At 42.2% G+C, this 25,242-nt stretch overlaps 1 protein-coding gene across 7 annotated transcripts in view; it reads left to right on the top strand.

The window, feature by feature from the left end:
* LRBA (LPS responsive beige-like anchor protein) overlaps window positions 1-25,242 on the top strand; it is a 1,301,884-nt gene that overhangs the window by 1,162,785 nt on the left and 113,857 nt on the right. The gene's annotated exons all lie outside the window — the stretch shown is intronic.

The raw sequence follows: 25,242 nt of genomic DNA, 5'->3' as shown, positions 1-25,242 counted from the left end.
CAGCTCAACCAGCAGCAGCAGAAAGAAGTAGCAAAAGAAATTTCTTCAGGTGAGGAAGAGGGAGACACAGGTACCATACCCACTGCTGAAATCAAGGATCTGCTCAGTATGTGGTCAAAAACACAGACAGTCGTAGAGAAGTGGCACCCCGATAAAGCCCTTGTTAACAGATGAGTTAACTTATTCAATGATAATATCATTGAACATTTTAGAAAAGTTCAAAAAGGTCGCCATCATCAGACCACTTTGGAACGTTGGTTCGCAAAAGACACCACCAGAATGCAGACACCAGAACCACCTGATGCCAACACGGAAGGTGACCCCAAGCCCTCTACAAGTGGTACCTTGGCAAAGAGCTTAAAAAGGAGCAGAATGAAGACACCTACCTGGTAACATATTCTTTCACATTCGATCACCTGATGCTAATCTGGAAAGTGACTTGCCTTCCAAACAATAATCTCCCTCCTGTTTCAGGTTCCACATCATGATTCGTTATCATTGGTTACTTTACATTACTGTACTGAACATTACTTTACTGTACTGTATTATCATTGGTTAATATCTAAGAGTGTTATGAATAAAGAATTACAAAACAAATCCAGTGTGTTTGCTGTTAAATTTATTTGAAAATCTGAGTTTGTGGGACCAGTTTCTATTATTTTCAATGGGAAAAATTGTTTTGGAACTTGAGCGGCGTTCTTATGTTCTTAAGTTCGGATTCCAAGGTACCACTGTATTTGGCATTTGTGTTCTTTCTATATGACCAAGGTATTTTGTTAGGATGAATTTTATATGTAGTATTCAGTTTTCCTAATAGTAGAGGGGATATTCTAAGGTGAGATGGGTTTTGTTGATCCTTTTCTGTGTTTGTGATTTATAAAATGACAGTTGTACAGAATATTGGGGTTTTTGGGTTTTTTACTTTCATAAAATGATTTCAATATAAAATTTTAACTATTTAAGGCTTTTGCGGATGGGATCAGACAGAGTTTGCGGGGACAAATTTTTTCCCCACGTCATTCTCTACTTAGTTCCTCTTATTGGTAGCTTCCCTGCCCTCACAGCAGCATAAGAACATAAGAATAGCCTTACTGGGTCAGGCCAATGGTCCATCAAGCCCAGGAGCCTGTTCTCTCGATGGCCAATCCAGGTCACTAGTACCTGGCCAAAACCCAAAGAGTAGCAATATTCCATGCTACCGATCCAGGGCAAACAGTGGCGTGCCCCATGTCTTTCTCAATAACAGTCTATGGACTTTTCCTCCAGGGAATTTTCTGCTGACAGCTGCTTATCTTTTGGTGAACAGCACATTGCAGCTGGCTTTGCTTTTCCTGCCCTACTGCGGTTTGCACACAGTTCCAGCTTACTGAAGGCAATTCCACTTCAGACCCAGCATTTGGGGAAGGGAGTGGGAGGAGGAGAGAGCAGCCTGCTGCTGGCTCTGTGACAGAGTTCCCAGATCTTTACAACACATAGTGGCCACCCTGGTTTTAGAAGCATATGCATTACCCAGCATATTTTGAAGGAGGCAGTTATGCTAAGTTGTTTTTAAGTTAACGTTGTGACACCTTTGAAGATGCATTGCAAGTCCCAAAACTTTTCTTATTAAAATTTTCTGGGTTGGTTTGTTGTTTTGTTTTTTTAAAATCTTAAATATGTATTTTTTAAATCTTAAATATTCTCAACATTGGTGGTTTGAGGTTTCATTACCCAATGTTGAGGGGTACAGTAGAGGTATATTGGTTCCCTGAAGCAGGACCGAAAAGTGGCACGTCGGAACCAGTTAATTCCGAAGCTAAGTTTTATTCCTTTAAGCTACATATATAAGATGATAAAGTTGTAGCCAACTTGGCCTTTAGAAATCCAATAGTGATTAACATCATCATATTGACACTGTATTGAACAATGCAATGATTGGGTGGTGAGGCGGTCTTTTCACCTTCATGTCTCTGAGCATAAGTTTCAATTACAGTAAAAGAAGCATCATTAACATTTTTGGTGTTAAGATATATAGAGTGACTTTTCTATTACTGCTGGTCTAGAATAATGCCAGCTCAATGCTGGCATTAAGGTATAGCGCGCGGAGCAATTTAGTGCATGCTATTCCGCGCGTTACGGCCCTAACACACCTTAGTAAAAGGAGCCCCTGGATGTGCATTTTTGAATGTACGCAGATGACATCCAGTTTCTGTTTGAGACAATTGAAGAAGCAGAGTACAAGATGTGTGAGATTTTTGTGAAAATCATTCAGCAATCACTATGGAGAGAATGAAAAAATTTCTCACGATAGATAAAACCCACCACAAGAAGGCTGATGCAATGTAATAATGGAATATATAATGTAAGTATCAAAATCAAACTTAGAAATTTAAAGAACAGATCTCAGTACTGGAGAATAGAATTTTCTGTAAAATCCCCCGGGCTGACAACTCATACACATGGTATCCCCCTAATTTTGTTTAGCTACGAAGGGAGTAAAGTCTTTTGAGAGCTCACCTTCCATGCTTTCTGCATAGGTTTTCCTTACCATTTTTTAATCAACCATGAATTTTGTGGGCATCAATTTAAGGGGGTTCAACTCCTGAGGAAGACAGCGAAACAGATCTCTGTCAGGCAAGAACGGACTTTCCTTTCTATACAGATAAGTTGATATATATTTTTTGACTTTCTGAACATTTTTGTGCTGATATTGTGTAATTTTTGAAATGTGACTACACATAGAGATTAGAAAACTGGAGATATTTTCCCATACAAGGAGAGAATACCATGTATATATATGGTTTCACCCCCCCAAAAAAAATTTTGGGGATGGTAATTTTTACTTATAATTTTCACTTTAAGGAACGGATATTATGATGTACGGGGCAAACTCATTTAGATTGTTCCCATATGAGTTGTCAGCCTGGGGTATTTTATAGAAAATTCTGTTCCCCAGTACTGAGGTCTGTTCTTTAAATTTCTAAGTTTGATTTGGATACGTACATTATACTATATATTCCATATTACATTACCTTCTTGTAGTGGGTTTTATCTATGGTGAGAGATTTTTTCACTCTTTCCATAGAGATTGCTGAATTATTTTTTGGTATTTTACATTCAAGGTTTTGACAATTTTAGGTTTTTGCTTTTTTGCCTTTGAGATTTTTGTGTACATAGCTAACTTGGATATATGGTAATAGATTTGCTCTGAATAAGCTAAAACATAAATTTGCTTGCTAGTTAGAGGCTTTTATTCTTTTTAATTTTATTTTTGTATGCAATTTAATCAAAGTTTACACAAGTGAAAACAGTTGAAAAGAAATGCTAGGTTCTCCATGCAAAAATGTATAAATAATATTTTAAATCAAGAAACAGCTTTATTTATTTAAGTAGTAACCTTCTGAAAAATTCACTATAAGGTCCTGAAGAGGTGCTGAGTGAGGATCTGCTAATGGGAAGAAAAACTCCATTGGAATATTTTACCTGTTGGCATTCAAACTTGGAAAAAGTTGCCTTTCAGTTAAACAATAGTGCCTGATTAAAGAGAAAAGTCAGGATCACTGCAGAGTGACTCATCCAGGAGGTGTAGTTGACATCATTTATACTTTAGAAGCATACCTGAAGAGGTGCTAAGTGAGGATCTGCTAAGGGGAAGAAAAACTCCATTTTGGAATCTTACCTGCTAGCATTCAAACTTGGGAAAAGGTGCAAGTACTTCTGCAACCACAGTATGGCTGGGAAGCATCGTGTGACCAAAGCTGTTGCTCCGGTTACAACTTCTGTCTCTGTTCAGGCAGAAAATATTTCCCAAGCAGAGGGAGTGGTTCCATGTGCAAGCTGTCTTCAGCTTGAATCCCTCATGAAGGAAGAAAATGAACTTAAAGAGGAGGTGGCAAGACTGAGAAGCATCTGTGAGAATAAGAGGTATATCGATTCAGTGCTCCATGATGCATCAAAGATTTCCAGTAGTGGGGAAGAAGAGGCCATGCTGAGAGAGGAAAGCTGGACTCAAGATTACAGGACCCTGCAGGATTGATATGTAACTCCATCTGCAATTGAACTGAATAACTGGTATGCAGCCTTAGAAGTGGAGGAGATGAGAGCATGCCAGGGAGAGGAAGGAACAAAACTTGAAAGTCCCAAAGTTGCTGGATCCAAGACCACTAGGAGGCATAAGGTAGTGGTGGTTGGTGATTCCCTTCTGAGGGGTACAGAGGTGTCCATCTGCAGACCAGAATGTCCTGGAAGGTATACTATCTGCCTGGTGTCAAAATCCAAGATGTTACAGAGAGCTTGCTGAGATTCATCAAGCCTAATGACATTGTCCAATGCTGCTTAATAATAATAATAATATAATAATAATTTATTTTTATATACCGCCATACCTAAGAGTTCTAGGCGGTTCACAACAATCAATCGCAATACAAATAATGCAATAGAATACAAATGCATGCATCGGATTAAAATCTTCTAAAGATTCTGCATGATAAAATGTTAACTATATTAAGAAATACAAACAATTTAAAAAGGATAAAAGATAGATTAAAAAATAACAACATGCAACTAATGATATTGCCAGGTACCCTACGAAAGTATAAAAAGTGACTTTGTGGCTCTGGGAGAGAAAGTAAAGCAGTCACTGCGCAGGTGGTATTCTTGTCGATCCTCCCTGTTGAGGGTAAAGGCCCGGGCAGAGAAGCTTGCATCTTGGAGATAAATGTGTGGCTGCATGGATGGTATTATTGAGAGCATTTCGGCTTCCTGGACTATGGGATGATTTTCCAAGTACTGCTGAGCAAGGATGATGTGCATCTTATCAAAGAAGGAAAGAAGTGTCTTCAGCAGCAGACTGTCTAACCTGCTGAGGAGGGTTTTAAACTAATATTATTGGGACAAGGTGATCAAAGCCCCCAGTATGGCGCAGCAAGATAGAAGGGACAGAGTCTGGAGTTGGCATTGGAGGAGAAGGGTACAGATAAGAGGGACTCACCTGATGATCAAATGGGAGGAAATATTTTTTCACTCAATGAATAGTTAACCTCGGGAACTCATTGCCAGAAGATATGGTAATAGTGGTTAGCATATTTGAGTCTAAAAATGGTTTGGACAAGCTCCTGGAAGAAAAGTTCATAGTCTGATATTGAGGCAGACATGGGGGAGGCCATTGCGTGCCCTGGGATCAGTAGTATGGAATGTTGCTACTATTTGGGTTTCTGCCAGGTACTTGTGACCCGGATTGGCTATTGTGGAAACAGGATACTGGGCTAGATGGACCATTGGTCTGACCCAGTATGGCTATTCTTGTTCTTATGTTCATCTTCAGGAAGTAGTCAGATGAGATTTTCAAAAACACCAAAACAAAACATTGCTGTAACAAAATTTTTAGATTTAACAACTTTCCTAGAATTTTGTCTTCCTTTGAATTGCCAAATTGGCTTTAATCAATGCTTTTTTCCAAGGACTCTTAATTTTCACTTCCATAGAGTCAAGTCTCTTACCTTGATACAACACAAAGTTTGTTCAGAAAAATCATCTGATAGCTTATTAACTTTATCTTTTACTGATCAAAATTTAACAGAAAGAATTTTACCCAAATTATTAATTGCTAGCCATAAAGATACTAATGTAACAAACTGAGGCTTCCCAGCAACTATTTTTAGTTGGAGGCTTTTGCCTTCACCTTCTGTGCAGATGAATCTTGATGTTCAGATGATCCCCGTTTATCACAGGCTTAGAATTTTACTGGATTCTGATCTTACTCTGAAGCTACATGTGCAACAGTTACTTAGTTAAAGATTGTTGAGGAAAGTTAGGCCAATGTTAACAAAAATGGATTTTAGAACAATTGTACAAAGTCTTTGGTTAATGAAAATTGATTATTGCAATTCGTTGCTTTTAGGCCTTCTAGTGCAGTGTTTTTCAACCTTTTTACACCTATGGACCGGCAGAAATAAAAGAATTATTCTGTGGACCGGCATCAGTCCGTGGACCGGCGGTTGAGGAACACGGGGCTAAGTCATGGGCCAGACCCCACCCATCTCTACCCCAGACCCCGCTCCCCATTATAGTACTAATTTCACCTTGCACGTCCCATGCCTCATCTGGAAGCCTTCCCTCTGACGTTGCAACGTCAGAGAGAAGGCTTCCGGTTCAGGCGCAGGATGCTCGTAGGAGCCACTGCCCGTGGCTTTGTGCACTGAATCAGTTAGGAAGAGGGAGCTGGCTCGAAGATAAGGCTGCATCGATCGCACCATGGACCAGCGGTTGAAGAACACTGTTTTGGGCCTGATGCATGTGCTGGCCCTGTGGACTGGCAGGAAATTTCTGTGGACCGGCACTGGTCCATGGACCGGTGGTTGAAGAACGCTGTTCTAGTGTCCATGACTAAACCTTTACAGATAGTAGTACATAATGTAGTTTGGTAGCAGATGTTTCACGCTGTCTTCATATTACCTCTGTGTTGATAGAGCTGCCTGTTTGTGAGAAGATATGATTTAAAGTGTTAACTATTTATTCATCAAATGTTGAAGCAACAACCACTTGACAAAAGTTTTGAATATTTATAAACCAGGACAAGCATTAAGATCTGATGATGCACATTTGTTGGTTGGCTTCCTCTATTAGGAATTCCCTCTTGCAGATCCTGAGAGACAATCACCTTCCAGGATACCTGAAATTGCCGTCTGATACATCTAGTTTAAAAGAAAACAGTAAAGCTTCATTATTTATATTAGCATATAGTGTAGATATTTAGAGGGCAGCAGTGGTCACTCATGTACCACAGCTTCAGTGGAGAAAGTGTCTTTTAATTATACTTTTTATTATAATGTGTAGTATTTGTAATGTTTTTTATGATTCTGAGTGTTTTAGATGTAGTCCTGCTTAGATATAAGTGATCATAAATGCATAAATAAATAAGAATAGGGATAGGCTGGGAGTAGATGTTGGGAAGCAGAGGCAGAAAGACAGATCTTGAAGGAAAGAAGAGGAGAAGTAGGGTTAATTGCTGGGTGGACACAAAAATGGTACTGGGAACAGTGAGGGTGGGGAGATGATAATATTTGAGGATAGTCAATAACACATTTGTTGATTCTCTCATGTTATTTTACCTAGGTCTCTGGCCTTCCAGAGTATCAGTTTCTTCATTACATGGAAACATATCTCTAGGTTTGTTATTGTTGGCTTGTCTACATACCTATGGGCATGTTTGGTTTTATGTTTGTGCACCTGACTGCAGTTGTTCCCTGCAAGGAGTGTTTTTGTGGTGTCAAGAGTCCTCGGGAGATTTCAAGATTTGTTGGAATCTAAGGTTGCTTTTACAAGATCAGTTCTCCAGGTCCTGTACTATTGTCCAGAAAGTCATTGTTTGACTTTTGAAGATCTATCATTGATAGCTGGGATGCTTGTGATGGATTCATTTTTTCTTAAATTTGATTCTCAGTGTCCTTGAGACAGCTCTTATTTGCAGAGGGCCTGATTCTCTTTTGGATGCCGACATCAGCGGCTACCTATCGCGTGTCATAAGAACATAAGCATTGCCACTGCTGGATCAGACCAGTGATCCATCGTGCCCAGCAGTCCGCTCACGCGGCGGCCCTTAAGTCAAAGACCAGTGCCCTATTTGAGTCTAGCCTTACCTGCATACGTTCTGGTTCAGCAGGAACTTGTCTAACCTTGTCTTAAATCCCTGGAGAGTGCTTTCTCCTATAACAGCCTCTGGAAGAGCGTTCCAGATTTCTACCATTCTCTGGGTGAAGAAGAACTTCCTTACATTTGTATAGAATCTATCCCCTTTTAACTTTAGAGAGTGCCCTCTCGTTCTCTCCACCTTGGAGAGAGTGAGCAATCTCTCTTTCTCTACTAAGTCTATTCCCTTCATTATTCTGAATGTTTCGATCATGTCCCCTTCTCAAGGGAGAAGAGGCCCAGTTTCTCCAGCCTCTCATTGTATGGCAATTTTGTTGCTCTTCTCTGGACCCTTTCAAATAGTACTATGTCCTTTTTCATGTACGGCGACCAGTGTTGGATGAAGTATTCCAGATGGGGGCACACCATGGCCCGACAGCAGCATGATAACCTTGTCCAATATGTTTGTGATTGCCTTCTTAATCATTGCTAACATTCTGTGTCAATCACACATTTGCTTCCAAAAGAGAATCGCATCTACAGTCCCGGTCAGATGCCCAAAATGTAGGCCAGCATTTTGCAGGCCTACATTTAAGACGTAGGTTTCACATCTACATAGACGCGTAGCAACGCTTAAGCTAACCCAAGTCCACTTCTGTGTCAAGCCACGCTCACACCATGCCATGGGCGTGCTTAAGCATTGCTACACATCTGTGTAGACGCTCTCCTGAGGCCTACAATGTGGACGTCCTGCCTTGGAGATTTTTTTTTTACATGCATCCCAATTGGCTACCAGACATCTACCAATGCCTGCCATCGGGACGCGCATTTTCCAGAATCAGGTCCAGAATATATGTCCTGAATGAAATCACAAGGTTGAAAAGGTGCTCCTTGAAAATATCAAAGTCCAGTTTTATATCCTGGACTGGACTTTGATTTCTGACCTAGAGAGTTTCCTTCCAAGGACATGGTTGCTCTGAGCACTTTTCCCCTTCCACATTAATTTAGAATCAGTTGTGGATATAGGCACAGAGGATCTGGCAGCCATGTTTCTTGTGTCCCAATCTACTAGGCCCCTAGTTAGATATGAAAGCTCTTTCATATCAACAGTGTTTCTTTTTTCCATCAAGAGGGAGTGGTGAGGGTTTTACCTATGTATATTGTATGGAGAGTACCACTCGCATGCTACTATTTAGCTCAGTGACATCATCACACACTCACACATACTCACTCACACACTCACACTCTCTCTGATTCTAAACATGATGATTAGCTTTAGTCCCAAGACCATCATTTTTGTCCAGACCAGAGTTAGGCTACATTAACTTCTCTCCAAAACGTCTTACGTTTTCTTGGAAAGTTGTTTCGGGTTGAAACCATGACAGCTCCCGTTGTCAAACTGTTACATATTTTCATCACTCAGAGTAAGGAATCTTTTATTTTAACATTGGTGAAATCTAATTTCCCAAACCCTTAGAAGTGACCCTTGTTGTTTCTCTTGTTGGGGGGTGGGGGGACTGACTAGGATACATTGATATATTTGGACAGTGTAATTAATCCCCTGAAATGTGTTTTTTTTCTAATACAAATAACCCCAGCTTGGCCAATCTTTCAACAGATATAAGCTCTTAGATTGTGTTTATTAGCTTAGTGGTCACTTGTATATTTCCTAATATTTGTATATCTTTTTTAGAAAATGGGAAGAAGAGAGGGAAGGGGCCTGTGTGTGTCTGGGAGAGAAATGTATGAAACTAAGAATGACTTGATTTGAAAACATTTATAAGAGCTTCCTGTTAAGACATAATTTTAGAACAGGAGGTTCTCAACTCCATTTCTCAAGTGCTACAAATAAGCCCAGTTTTTAAGACGTTCATTGTGAATATTTTTACATTTTAAAAAGGGAAGACTAAAATTATATTCCTTAGGTCTTATGCAGAGTTAAGTCAATTTAATCATATAAAGCATCGTATTTCATACCTTCTCAATAAGAATGAACTCTAGTATTAAGCAACATTTTGTTGTTAAGATGGATTTGTTTGAGTTATGCCCTATTTCTCTGGGAGAGTAAGAATTTTTTTTTTTTCCTTTAGATTTGCTGCTGTGCAGTTGTTGTTTTTTTTTCATCCCATTTCCTTTATCTGTTCATTTCCAGCAGCCAAATACCTAGGTATTTTGAATGAGCACATCAGTGCTGTAGGCAGAGATACTGTTTGAAATTATCCATGAACCTGGTGCCTCTGAGTGCTACTGATTGACATTTGTTTCTGTGGTCCTGTCTGCTCTGGCTAGCTGGTTTCTTTCAGATGGGATTATGTAGCAGCAAATAGACAGCCGTACTGAAGCTGTGGTGAGGCTGTGTTAGGCCTTGCTTTAATATGCCTGGAATGTGGCGCCTCGGATCAGAGGCAATACAAGACCCTTATGGGTAAAGCAGTTCCATGTTTTCACAGATGATGATTGCTTCCTGTTTTACCTCAGTAGTTGCTATGAAATTAGCTTTCGTCGTTGTCTTAACAACTAGGCTGGCCAAGAACGCTTGATATTTTCAACTGCTTTTTATTTTTCAACGCAGTCGTCATTTTGACATTTAAAATGTGTGCATGGATTATAGAGCTGTATTTTTCACAGCTTGATAAATCAGTTCCTTCTCTTTTGCTTCCATCACCCGTTTACACAAAGAAGCAAAGATACCGTTCCTGTAAAATTTTTGCTGGTTAGTAAAGTAACATAGTAATATAGTAAATAATGGAAGATAAAAACAAACAATTAAATAGTTCATCCTACCTGCACAGTTGAGATTATCCAATTTAGATACATAACCACACAACATCCCTTATGCAGCCAAACACTAACTTCACCTCACCTCCCTAATCTTTTACCTGTTCTCTGAACCTGTTACCCACTATTGTCCTCCACATCTGTCCTAAAGCATGCCCAAAATCATATCCACCTCTTCTGCCTATAGGTCGTTTCGGGCTCTGCTTTTTTCAACTTTGATGCTAACAAAATTAATACTCAAGCCAACATTCAGGCCCCCTTTCTAGTCAAAGCCCCCAAGGGTTAGTGGTATTAAGAGAGAAAAAGACCCAGCCTCTCCATGCTTCTTGCAGTCTAGGTTTCAGTCATGGCCCTTCTTGCAAGCCTAATAGTTTTGCTCTACAGCTGATAGTTATAGCCTCTGTTTTATACAAGCTACCTACATTTATTTTTAGAGTTGTAACTTATCACTCCATGCAGGCTACCCTATGCTTCATTGTCATCCTTTTCTTATCAGGGATTCTTTATATCTTTTCCATTACAGTTTTTGTCTGCACCTACTCCTCCAGTGGGGCACTCCAGATATCCATGATCCTTTTCATGAAAAAGTACTTCTTCATGATGATCATGATTTTAGCCCCTTGGTGTTTCATATCACTATCCTTAGTTCTTGTCCAGCAAAACCTTTCAGGTGTTTAAATGTTTATCATTTCCTGCCTTTAATGCATGCTAATCTCTCTCATATATATTCATTGTGGTTATCCAGAAAATGCTACTAGCTGGATGTGTCCTGGGTACCGGTTTGAGAATCATTATCTCAGTGTCTGTCTCCTGATTGCTGCACATCAGCTCTTTACAGCATATCACTTACTATCCTTGCAGATATCTGTACCCAAGTGCCTACCTGTACTTTTTAGCATTGGATCTTAACTGCCAAGGATTTCCTAGCTATATTAGAACTCTTTTCTCTCTCCAGATTTTTCATAAATTGATAAAAACAATGCTATTTCAACATTTTGGGGAAAATGGTATTAAGGAGTGTTAATTGTCTTTTGTTTAGTAATTCCCATGTTAGTTAAACTGATTCCCTGTTTATTGAAGTCTTATGTAGACCGAGTCAAGCCCCTACTGCAGGAGATGATACGGTATATAAATCTAAGGCTTAGATTAGATTAGACTAGACTACCGTATTTTCACGTAGATAACGCGCACCCGTGTAAAACGCGCACATGGGTATAGCACGCGAAAAACACAAATCTATGTACAGAAATTTTTATATACCGCGCACACCCGTATACCGCGCATGCTGCCCGACTCTCCGGTCACCGCCCGACTCTCCTTTCGCCCGCCCCGACTCTCCTCTGGCCACCCCGACTCTCCTCTCCCCCTTGAAGTCCTGTCCCCACCCTGAAAGCCTGATGCCCCCCCCCGACGTCCGATTCACCCCCACCGCGAAGGACCGCTCGCACGCACCCGCACCCCGAAGGACCGCTCGCACGCACTCCCACCTGCACCCGCACCCCCACCCTGAAGGACCGCTCGCACCCCCACAGGCTCTCGATCCCCCCCCCCATCATGTAGAAGCTCCTACCGGTGTCCTGCTGCTTCCTCTTGGCGGTCCTGACTCCCCGACACGATCGGGGCAAAAGGGAGCTCAAGCCCTCTTGCCCCAGCCAACCGCGGCACCCCCGACACGATCGGGGTAAGAGGGAGCTCAAGCCCTCTTGCCCCAGCCAACCGCGGCACCCCCGACACGATCGAGGCAAGAGGGAGCTCAAGCCCTCTTGCCCCCCCCCGACTCCCCGACACGATCGGGGCAAGAGGGAGCTCAAGCCCTCTTGCCCCAGCCAACCGCGGCACACCTGACACGATCGGGGCAAGAGGGAGCTCAAGCCCTCTTGCCCCAGCCAACCGCGGCACCCCCGACACGATCGGGGCAAGAGGGAGCCCAAGCCCTCTTGCCCCCCCGACTCCCCGACACGATCGGGGCAAAAGGGAGCCCAAGCCCTCTTGCCCCGCCGACTCCCCAACTCCCCGACAATATCGGGCCAGGAGGGAGCCCAAGTCCTCCTGGCCCTGGCGACCCCCCCCCCCCAACTAGTTGTTTGGGCCAGGAGGGAGCCCAAACCCTCCTGGCCACGCGACTCCCTACCCCCACCCCGCACTACATTACGGGCAGGAGGGATCCCAGGCCCTCCTGCCCTCGACGCAAACCCCCCTCCCAACGACCGCCCCCCCAAGAACCTCCGACCGCCCCCCCAGCCGACCCGCAACCCCCCTGCCCGACCCCTACGACACCCCCACCCCCCTTCCCCGTACCTTTGTGTAATTGGCCGGACAGACGGGAGCCAAACCCGCCTGTCCGGCAGGCAGCCAACGACGGAATGAGGCCGGATTGGCCCATCCGTCCCAAAGCTCCGCCTACTGGTGGGGCCTAAGGCGCCTGGGCCAATCAGAATAGGCCCGGGAGCCTTAGGTCCCTCCTGGGGGCGGGGCCTTGGGCACATGGTCGGGTTGGGACCATGTGCCTCAGGCCCCGCCCCCAGGTGGGACCTAAGGCTCCTGGGCCTATTCTGATTGGCCCAGGCTCCTTAGGCCCCACCAGTAGGCGGAGCTTTGGGACAGATGGGCCAATCCGGCTTCATTCCGTCGTTGGCTGCCTGCCGGACAGGCGGGTTTGGCTCCCGTCTGTCCGGCCAACTACACAAAGGTACGGGGAAGGGGGGTGGGGGTTTCATGGGGGTCGGCCAGGGGGGTCGCGGGTCGGCTGGGGGGGGCGGTCGGAGGTTCTTGGGGGGGCAGTCGTTGGGGGGAGGGGGGTTTGCGTCGAGGGCAGGAGGGCCTGGGATCCCTCCTGCCCGTAATGTAGTGGGGGTAGGGGGTCGCCGTGGCCAGGAGGGTTTGGGCTCCCTCCTGGCCCGAACAACTAGCGGGGGGGGTCGCCAGAGCCAGGAGGACTTGGGCTCCCTCCTGGCCCGATATTGTCGGTGAGTTGGGGAGTCGGCGGGGCAAGAGGGCTTGGGCTCCCTTTTGCCCTGATCGTGTCGGGGAGTCGGGGGGGGGGGCAAGAGGGCTTGAGCTCCCTCTTGCCCCGATCGTGTCGGGGGTGCCGTGGTTGGCTGGGGCAAGAGGGCTTGAGCTCCCTCTTGCCCCGATCGTGTCGGGTGTGCCGCGGTTGGCTGGGGCAAGAGGGCTTGAGTTCCCTCTTGCCCCGATCGTGTCGGGTGTCAGGACCGCCAAGAGGAAGCAGCAGGACACCGGTAGGAGCTTCTACATGATGGGGGGGGTCAGGAGGCTGTGGGGGCGCGGGTGCGGGTTGGAGTGCGTGCGAGCGGTCCTTCGGGGTGGGGGTGCGAGCGGTCCTGCAGGGGGTGAATCGGACGTCGGGGGGGGAACTATGTAAAAAAAATTTGTACAATGCGCTCACGCGTATAACGTGCGAGGGTTTGCGCGGTACGTAAAAACCACGTATAACGCGCGCGTTATATGCGAGAAAATACGGTATTTCTCAAGTCTTTCTAGGACACTTCTCATTCCATCTCTTCCTTTAAGGGTGTCCACCCTATTTTCATGCCTTTGTCTCATCACGCAAAATGCATTTTTCACCCTTCTCCACAATATTTCCCAGAAAATTTATAGAACAGAACCAGCCCTAGGACCTTTGACAGAATGATGTTTAGCTGAGATTATAAATGGGAACAAGAACCATTTAACTTACTAAACGAGCCTCAGAACTGTCTAGCAGAGACAACTAGCACAGCTTGAGCAACAAGCCACAAAGGGCTCCAAAAGTTAAATCATAAGCTTCTCTGTCCGGGAGGGGAACCAAGTAAAAAACTCAATGGCTCAAAGGACCCATTGAGGAAAACCTTGGTTAACCACCACCGGTCGAGTGAAACTACGTTCAAAAATTGTCCCAAAATAATCCAGGCAAGCACAGTGTAATAGCAAATACAAAAATCCCCCAAACAAAAGGAACAATATAAGAAAAATTAAGAAAAAAGCTCCAAAAGTTCTTAGCTTTAGCAACCGTGCTGTCAGCAATCCACACGTGAAAATCAACACGCTGTTCACACACATATTTGTAATCCAGTCAAGCATTGAAGCTATTCTGATCTTCCCCTCTTTAACAAGAGCCTTGTTTCGTCAAATTATGCTGCTTCAGGAAAGAAGAAAGGTAGTCAAAAACATGCTCAAACTGCTGTAGTGAGGAAGTTCTGCAGACTGCTCTAACCACTGTGCCACACTCTCCTCCAGAAAAAGACATATGATACTAAAACAGGTGGTGCAGAGATTATTTCACAATGCTTTTTTAAAATGTTTAATTAGATCCTGAAACTATATTTAATGACTGGTAGAACCAGTGGTTTATTGTTTATTGAAAGCATCTATACTGCTACTAATGACTGGGGAGTCAAGACAGAGCGGTTTACATGAGCTTCTGTAAAGGTGTTACAATACAGAGTTAGCATTTTCTGTGATGGTTTTCAATACAGGCACATTTATACCTCAATTAAATTATCATCCTACGTATATACACATATATTACTAGTATCATGTACTATGTTCATACTAAATCTTACTTATTTGCACAAACAATATCTGTATCATGTTCTATGTTCATCTTAGATTTACATATATCCTGATAATTCTAGATGTCTGTACTTTGTTAATCATATCCTCAGCAATTCAGGGTATCTCTACTTTGTTCACCCTATTGTGTTCCTAGTGGGGACTATTAGAAATCCATAAAAATAGCTTATATAAACATTTCAGAAATACTATAATATTTGTTTATAGGACATGAGAAATAACACTTATTGGACCAGAATAGCTGGAATGCTATACCACAGTGTCTTGTCACTCTTCCCAATTTTTTTAGTTTCTTTAAAATATCTTATCTTCAATAAATATTCAATAAATAGTCTTCAATAATTTTATCTTCAAAGATACTATTTCAAAAATTCACGTCTTCAAAGTTACTACTTCAAAAGTTAATATGTAGCAAACTTAGCTTTGTGGTCACGTTGGGGAGGGAATAAACAAGCCGACACGATCATGTTTCGCCACTAGGGCTGTTTCAAGGCTTTGGGGGTGTAAAGGGGAGTGCACATGTTTAAGTATCAATGCAGTGATTACAGGGGCTTATGGGCATGGGTCCTCCTCTCCATGGGTCCCTAACCCACCCCCAAGACAGCTTAAGCCACCTCTGTGCTGGACGATTAGGTTTTCCTATGCCAGGCTGCCAGGTGATGATGGTCTGGAGGCTGAATTTTAAAGGTGTGATTACGATTTTTATGGGGTGGGGGGGGGTCAGTGATCACTGGGGTAGTGTGTGGGGGTCTGTATTATGTGTTTGCAGTGCTTATCTGGTGACTTTAGGTGGGTTTTTGTGACTTAGACCATGTTTTAAATGGACTTAGTCACAACGTCCAAGTTCAGTCAATCCTGGGCTGTACGACTAAATATAAGCTGGCCCACGTCCCGCCCAACTCCCACCCTCGATACTCCTCCTGAAACGCCCCGTTTAGCTTTGGTCATTCAGCGGCACTATGAAGGCCTAGGCCGTTTAGAAATCTGTCCAAAACCCATTATTATTATCGGCACTTGGACGTATTTGGACAATGTTCGTCCAAGTGCCAACTTAGGACGGTTCTTGGACGTTTTTCTCTTTCAATTATGAGCCTCATAGTGTTTTTTTGGACATTTTAGTTTTTGATTTTGCCCCTATACATGTAAGTAGTTTTATAGATGCTTTAATAACTTGTCAAAATTAAGGAATCCGTCTTTTAATGCTGTATTTTGTTGTAGTGATATAATAAAGAATAGAGAGAGGCAAATTTGAGCTTCTAAGGTTGCTATAGCTGATTGTCTCCAAAACAGTTATACTGGCAACATGAGATGTGGTCATATATCCTTTTTTTTTTCGCAAATCCTAATGCATCAGGATGCTCAAACATTATGAAAAATCAGAAGTTTTTGAAATGTCAGAATAACTATTTGTAAAACCAAACAAGTTTTTCATTTTGAAAAAGTTATAAATAAATGTATCATTCATTCTGTGCAGGCCAGCTTCATTTTTTTTCTTTTGTATTCAAATCAATCTTCTTGACACTATCAGATTTTTTTATTGCTCAAGAAATAATTTGAACGTTGTTGAGAGTAGCTGTTTATAACCTTAAATGAATCCACATGATCAGCACCCCCACCCCCCCAAACCTTGCACAGTTTACAACCCAAAAGCACCACATATTACTCAGTGAGCTTTATTTGTTAGTAAAATTCAAAATGTAAATGTCAGAGAGAGTCACTGAAGCTTTGAAATCAAAATTTAAAAAATGGGTCTTGGTTTGAAAATATTCCTATGTTCTTGGTTGTCAAAATAATGTGACTATGTACAGTAATTGTTGAATATGTCCACTGACTGTAAGCAAAATACTCCCATTAAATATTAGTTGAACTCCTGGCCAGCTGATAGCCAAGTCATTTTTATATTTACTACTTCTCCTCCAACTAATCTCTTCTTGGCAAGAATGCAATCCCAGGATTACAATATCCAGCTAGCAGGGAATATACATTACAAACTGAACATACTAGACTGTTACAGTTTTAGTTTGGAGCGTTTCAGGTTACAATAACATTAATACGAAGCACCATTTAACATTTATGAAATGTGATACACAGCACAAATATTTTCATGTAGAATGTTGTAAAGGATTTGTATCGCTTCTGGTTTTGTACCACTTGTTTTAGCACTTGCACTGACAACTAGAACCTCTAAAGAAGATAAGACTTACAGGGTCAGACCAGTGGTCCATCTAGCCCAGTAGCCCGTCTTCACGGTGGCCAATCCAGATCACTAATACCTGGCAAAAGCCCAAATAATAGAACATTCCATACTACCGATCCAGGGCAAGCAGTGGTTGGCATGATGGAGACTTGACAACCAATGACTGGGGCCACACAGAGTGGTAGGTGTGTCTCTGCCCAAATTTTACTTGATGCTTCTTCACATCTCAACTTTAGAAAACAGATCAAAACTCTACTTTTCAACAAACCAAATCCTTAACGCACTCCTCCTCTTCCTTAACGTATTCCACCTCTTCCCTTCCCACTCTTTCAAGATTGTTGCTCCCTCCATTTAACTTATATGCATTGGCTTCCTTCTCTTAAATTCAATGTATTCTCTTACTGTATGCACTGTATATAGTCCTTCCCTCTCTTAATTATAAACCTATAACTAGTTTGACTTTACGATTGCTTTGTTATGTTCTTCAATTTCAACCGCATTTTGTGTATTTCATCTAACTGTTGTGAACCGCCTAGAATTCCCTGGGTATGGCGGTATACAAAAATAAAATTATTATTATTATTATTGTTGTTGGGCAGACTCAGTGGACCATACAGGTTTCATCTGCTATGTTACTGATATAAGACTAGCTATATTAGAAGAATGGTCGAATGTTTGGCAATTAAAATTCAATGCAAAGAAGTGAAAAGTAATGCAATGAGGGTGTAGAACTCCAAAAGAGCAGTATGTGCTAGGAGTTGCGAAACTGACACACACAGATCAAGAGAGAGGATCTTAAGGAAGCAAAACAATGTGACAAGGCAGAGAATGTTGCCCGAAGAATGCTAGGCTGCATAAAGAGAGGAGTAACTAGCAAAAAAAAGGAGGTGTTAATTACCTCTGTACAAGTTGGTGGTGATGCCCTACTTGGAGTACTGTGTCCAGTTTTGGAGGCTGTATCTCTACAAGGATATAAAAAGACTTGAGACTGTTCAGAGGAGGGTGACAGAAATGATGCAGGGTTTGTGCCATGAGATATATGAGAAGTGACTGGAGGTCTTGAATATATATATATATATGCTGGAAAAAAGGAGAGAGAGAGGTGATATGATACAGACATTTAAGTATTTGAAGGGTCTTAATATTCCAGCAATCCTCTTTCAGAGACATATGGGTGGAAGAACTAGAGGACATGAATGGAGATTGCAGGGAGGTAGACTTAGGAATAATGTCAGAAAATACTTATTTCTTAGAGAGGGTGTGGATGCCTGGAATGCCCTTCGGAGAGAGGTGGTAGAGTCAAAAATGCATGGGATAGATACAGGGGATGCCTAAATAGAAAGAGGATTCAAGACAAAGTTAGACAAGTTCCTGCTGAACCAGAACGTACGCAGATAAGGCTAGACTCAATTAGGGCACTGGTCTGTGACCTACGGGCCGCCGCAGGAGCGGACTGCTGGGCACGATGGACCACTGGTCTGACCCAGCAATTCTTATGTTCTTATGATGGAAATGCAGCATGGCTGTTGAGGTGTTATCTTGGGCAATGCCGGAAAGACTTCCATGGACTGTGTCCCACAAATGAAAGAATATTAACCAGTCTGTGACCCATAAATGGCAAAATGTTGACACCTCCAGTGTTCTGGATTATTTTATTGTTGCATACTATGAGTAGCTTAGGGGGGGATGGGAAGGCATCTTGACTGCTAAGTTGAATACTTGTCAACAATACTTAGAGTCTTGGTTACAACCATATATCATCCCATCATATTTAGCTGATTATATGGTTGGCATGGTGGTGACTGCACAATCAGCATTTAAACATGAATGACTGGGGCCTGTACAGAGTTCTGGGTGCAGTTTTGGCCACCTTGTTGGGTAGATTGGATGAACTGTGAAGGTCATTTTCTGCCATCATTTACTGTGTTACTGTATATATGGGCACCAGCATTGAATATGACCAGTGCCCATAGAACTGCTGTCACCCACCAACTTTCCTTCTTCTCACCATAACCTCCCCCATGCCACCAGCTTTCCTTTTTATCACCCTTTCCCTCCACTCCCCCTGTACCACCAGATTTCCTTCCTATCACCCCTTCCCTCCCCCTGTACCACCAGCTTTCCTCCCTATCACCCCTTCCCTCTCCCTGTACCACTAGCTTTCCTTCCTATCACCCCTTCCCTCCCTCTGTGCCAGCAACTTTTCTTCCTCTCATCCTTCCCCTCCCCCTGTGTGAACAACTTTCCTTCCTCTCACCCCTTCCCTCCACCTGTGCTTCCAACTTTCCTTCTTCTCCTCCCCTGTACTCTGGCTAGAGCAACAATTGAATCCTCTCAAATAATGCTGTAATTAAGGCAGAATTATTTGACAGTATACTCAGCATAAAATAACTGGAGTTTGGTAGTATGTGTAGCGTGAGTCAAGTCTCTTTCATTTGAAAGGAAGCTCTGGAATGAGAGGGCATAGAATGAAGTTAAGAAGTAATAGGCTCAGGAGTAATCTAAGGAAATACTTTTTTTTACAGAAAGGGTGGTAGGTGCATGGAAAAGTTTCCCAGAAGAAGTGGTGGAGACAGAGATTTTGTCTCAATTTAAGAAAGCATGGGATAGGCACGTGGAATCTCTTAGAGCAGGGCTGCCCAAGTCCAGTCCGCGAGATCTACTGGCAGGCCAGGTTTTCAGGATATCCACAATGAACATGCATGAGAGAGATTTGCATACCAAAAAGGCAGTGCAGGCAAATCTCTCTCATGCATATTCATTGTGGATATCCTGAGAACCTGGCTTTCCAGTAGATCTCGAGGACCAGACTTGGGCAGCCCTGTCTTAGAGAGAGAAAGAGATAATGGTTACTGCGGATTGTTCAGACTGGATGGGCCATTTGACCTTTATCTGCCTTCATGTCTCTCTGTTTCTCTCTCCTGGTCATTCCAAAATCCTAAAAGATAGTCCAAAAGGGAAAAGATACTTTAATTTAATGTTATTTTGCTTCACCTGAGTAGTAATGCTCTTAAACTTTTTCCTTTGTTGTAAAGTAATCGGTGAGAAGTCCGCATATATTGAGATTTGGCAAGCCTCCCATTCTAATTTGCTCACTGCTCATATCTATGATAAACCCACAGTCCTACACACAGATGACAGTGTTTCTAATTGAGTTCCCTTTAGGTAGCCCAAGCAGCAAGTGCTCTGGTTCCAACTTAATCTCAGTATCAACATCAGGACTGTTTCTTGAATGTTTAATGTACAGCGCGGCGTATGTCTAGTAGTGTTATAGAAATGAGAAGTAGTAGGAGTAGGATAAGTCTGACCTCTTTTTTATTTAGCAGCTGCTTATAGATCACTAAAGCCTCTATTTTACAGCCCTCATCCCTTTGGCCCGCTTATGCGCCCCCGATGTAGAACATTTAGTGCCTCCTGCAGTTCTCCAATTCCTCCATTTTAAAGACCGTTTTCTTTTTCATGTTATCCAGTGTTTCTAGATGACACTTCATCAACCCCAACTCCTCCCCCTACCCCCCAAATCTCTCTTCACTGATTTCTTCCTGCTGGGGAGTCTCGCTTTTCCACCCATTGTCCAAACTCCATTACCGAAGCTCGCACTCTGTGATCAGGTCCCCCAATCTCTCCCTCCAAAGCTGCAAACTCTTGCTTCAACTCAATTATCCCTAAAGTTCAGCCCAGGAGACTAGAAGGCCAGCTGCATTCATTGCTGCTACATCTTTGGGGATCTCTCTTGCTACTGGGAATACATGCATTTCATTCTTTGCCATATATCTTTCATTTTAGGCCTGGGTTTTGCCACCCACATACACAAACCTCTTTATGTCCACATATTTTTACATCGTTGCCATCCCTGTATTTAATTTGTATTTATACCATTTTTGGGAATAATATTTATTTAAAATAGTTTACACAGAAAATAGGAATAATAAACCCCAAGAAATATATTTAAAAAAAAATAGCTTTGTCCTCCACCACGCCCTCCTTAATACTCAGCTGAGACAAATCCCTGTGGCACTGCGTTGTTGCACAGTTTTCTGCTGCCTGAATTAAGCTTGAATCTCAAACATCCATTTGGCAGGTGAAATCACTTTCTCCATTTATTATATTTTGATATTTATTAATGCATATGTTCCTCCGCTTTTATCTATGTTCTTACTCGCGTGCGGAGTTATAATATGCAACATAAAAATACGTCCCAGCTTTCTGTCACAGCTGAGATGTACAGTGTGCAAGATTTCTCCTTAATCATTAGAGGAAATTTTGGGGCTGCTTCCTTTGTTTTCTGGAGGAGGATTGAAGATTCCCTCTTAGTTTACTCCAGCACACCCCCCTTTCCCCCCCCTAAACTCAAAGCGCTGTAATAATCCAAATAGCCAGCAACCCCTGCTAGACAGGATTGATTATGTGTGAGTGCCTATGTTTTAACAAGGACTTCTTGTTAATAGAAAAAGCGCAGACTGTCAATTGCTAGTTTGATTTTATAATTTTTATAAATGATTTTTTTTTTTTTTTTGAATGGTGTCTGTGTAGTATAATTACCAGGTTTTGATTCACCTATGCCAAAGCACTGTTGTAAATGCTGCTTTAAATTATTCTATAACTCTGTCTAAGACTTGGCAGTTTCATTTCTATTTACTGGAAATGCTTTTGTTGACTAACCACAACTGACAATAAGAAAGGTTAGTGTTTTGATTCACTATCAGTAAACCATCCCCCCTCCTCTCCCCCCCTCCCACACACACACACACACACACACACCACACACACACCACACACACACACACCACACACACACACACACACCACACACACACACTACACACACACCACACACACACACCACACACACACCACACACACACCACACACACACACCACACACACACACCACACACACACACACCACACACACACACCACACACACACACACACACACACCACACACACACACCACACACACACACACACACACCTTCTCTACAACAGGGATAGCACCATGTTTTTTTCTAAATTAAGCCAATGTCATGATTTTTTTGTTTCCATTTCTAACCTAAGCCACCAGTGAAACAACTGAAATAAAGCTGAAGATGGTTAATGTCTGCACTGGTGCCACATCATTAATTGCATGGCCAATAACCAACTGTCAAAATGATTTCACATATTCTTTGAAAAGCATTAAAATTATTGTTTTGCATTGTCCAAAGAATGACCACAAATGGCTTTTTATTAGAGGGCAGTTTTGGAATAGCTCGTGTTTTCAGTATACATGGACACTTTCATGCCGTATACATTGCAGCTAATTTTCAAAGCAAAACTGTCTTTATTATGTCCCTTTGAAAATTAGCTAATGCAGGCAGTCAAGCAAGGGCAACATAGAAGGCATACGCTTAAAAATCAAATATATGTACATAGTTTAGTCCCTGAAACTACCCCAACTTCTACGAATGCTTCTTTTTATCTACCCTAATACCATTCACAGGGATGTACTTAGGATATAAAATTTCAGTAAAGCCATTTTTTTCTCAGGCAAACAGCAATTTACATTATATTTGTAAGAAGCTTAGAAAACTGTCCTTGTCCCGGTTAGGGCAAGAAATTATTGTATCGCATACAAAGAAGGAATGTTGCAGATTAGAATGAAGCGAAATATTTGATGTATACAGAGGATAGAGACCCTTTCCCCTCAGTTTAGACTGAGATCTGGGCCATAAACCATTCAGATTTTTAGAACATGTTTGTTTGTTTTTTTGGGGTTTTTTTTAATGTTTATTTATTAATTTGATGAATCGCCTATCCATAATTTACTAAGCGAGTTACAATAAGTTATATAAACATATTAAAAAAACATACAAATAATATTATATAAAAAGGGTAAAAAACAGACTCATAAACAGATGAAACAAAAACACAAAAGGATAAAAGGAGAATAGTTACATAGTAAATGTTTTGGAAAAAAGAAAAGGGAACATTCAAGGAAAAGACATAAGGAGGGATGACTTGGCTACACTGCTTAAATTGTGTTTATTTTAGAGACTAAAGGCATCTTTAAAAAGGAAAGTTTTTAGTTTATTTTTAAAGAGACTGAGTTCCTTTTCATCTCTTATGTATTGTGGTAGAGAGTTACAAGTTTGGGGGGCCACTATTGAAAACATCCCTAAGAATATGCCAGAGAGAGATTTGCATACAGCAGAGGGCAAACAAATCTATGCCATACATATCCATTATAGATATTCTGAAAACCCCACCAGTTTAGGGCTGTTCTTATTGTTTCAGGCCTATTCAAATATTATCCTTGATCTGCCCCCAGCAATTAAATCTCTGTTCTTTGTTCCCTCCCTTACCACATTGCTCATCCCTTTCCCCAACCTTTTTATTTTTATTCTAATTCCCATGATTCCCTCTTTCCCCATGTTCTCAGTTGTTTTCCCTTACGTTTTGTCGTTTCTGTTCTTACCCAATTTAATTTGGGGTGTTTTTTTTTTTCTTTTTTGTTTGTTTTTAAATTTTTTTATTGTAAACCGCTTAGATTTGGCTTCTGGTTTTATATTTGCGGTATATTAAATAGATTGAACTTGAACTATGCTGGTCTTCTTAGTCTAACCCTTGGGGCACATTCTGCCAGTCAAGTTTTCAAGATATCCGCAATGAATATGCTCGAGGCAGATTTGACTACTAAGTAGGCAGTGCATGTAGATCTGTCTCGTGCATATTTATCGGGGGGTATTTTGAAAACCTGGCCAAATCAGGGTTGAGAAGACTGGTATAGAGTTCTAATAGCTTAACTTACTAAGAACAGAGCAGGACTATTATTAACCAGGAGTCTCAAATGCTAACCCTCGAGGGCTGCAATCCAGTTGAGAAGCACTGCTCTATACAGCCAGTAAGCAGGGCCGGATTTTCCTATAGGCTAACTAGGCTTCAGCCTAGGGCCTCAAGATCAAGAGGGGCCTACATTCAAAATCTTAGCAAAATTAATATTACACTATTCTAAAAACAGTGAACACTAAAACACTGAACCGAAAATAAGGAGAAATTCTACGCTTCGGGATCGGAACCGGCTCCAGCCGCAACGGGGCGCCGACTTGGCTTCTCCCTTTCTTTTTCTTGCCCTGGGAGGAGGATCGGGGAGGGAAAGACATCAGTCCGGAAACAGCTGGGCAAAGCCCAGCCCCGCGGGGAGAGAGGCAAAATGTGGATCCGTCAGGACAGGGCGGCCCAGACTGGCATCGGGGAGGGTGGGGGGGTTTCAGTGGAAGGGGGATGGGAGGCAGGCAGGCTGGCATCGGAGGGGGGTGGGGGGTTAATGGAAGGCAGGCAGGCAGGATGGCATGGAGGGGGTGTTCAATGGAAGGGGGATGGGAGGCAGGCAGGCATCGGAGGGGGGGTGAGATGAGGAAGGACGCACTGGGGGCACTATGGACATAGGAAGGGGCAATGTTGTGTGTTATGTTTGATTAATTATTGTTACAAGTACTATATATGGTGCTGAGAATAAATGTCCAAATAAGTGTTCACGACTTTTTTTTATTTATTATCCGTGTCACATTTTTTATAAAGGTTAGTACCAATAACAACATGTTTCATTTAACATATTGATATATATCACAGTAATGATGTATTTTATTATCTCTCATGTAATTTACATACTTAAAAATGGGAGGTGAAAGGGCCTCATAAGTGGAATAGCCTAGGGCCTCTTTTCATCTAAATCCGGCCCTGCCAGTAAGGCCAAGATGTAAGAAGCACGCCAACTGTTTTTCCTTCATTTGTGTTAAAACAAAATTAGTTTTTACTTTTCTTGCTGTTTTAGGCTGACATGGGGCCCAGTTAGTGCCCTTAAGGTTAGTGCGAGGTCACGTTTATACCTGTTAAAAATTAAGTGCTGTAGCTTGAGATATGATGCCGGTAGAAAAAAACCCCAAAAACTAATGCTATGAAGCTGAAGTGAAACCAGTAAGAAGTGTTTCTGACTGTAATAGCTTGTTTCTGTTTAATGTCACTGTGTAGCATAAGATTTTGCCGTTTCTAATAGAAATATTATCCACAGAGCTACAAGAATGACTTCATCCTCACTACCAGTGCCAAA

The sequence above is a fragment of the Geotrypetes seraphini genome, chromosome 1 (assembly GCF_902459505.1).
Source record: "Geotrypetes seraphini chromosome 1, aGeoSer1.1, whole genome shotgun sequence".
In the NCBI taxonomy this organism is placed as follows: Eukaryota; Metazoa; Chordata; class Amphibia; order Gymnophiona; family Dermophiidae; genus Geotrypetes; species Geotrypetes seraphini.
The sequence above is the reverse complement of the archived record's forward strand: the minus strand, read 5'-3'. Positions and strand labels throughout refer to the sequence as shown.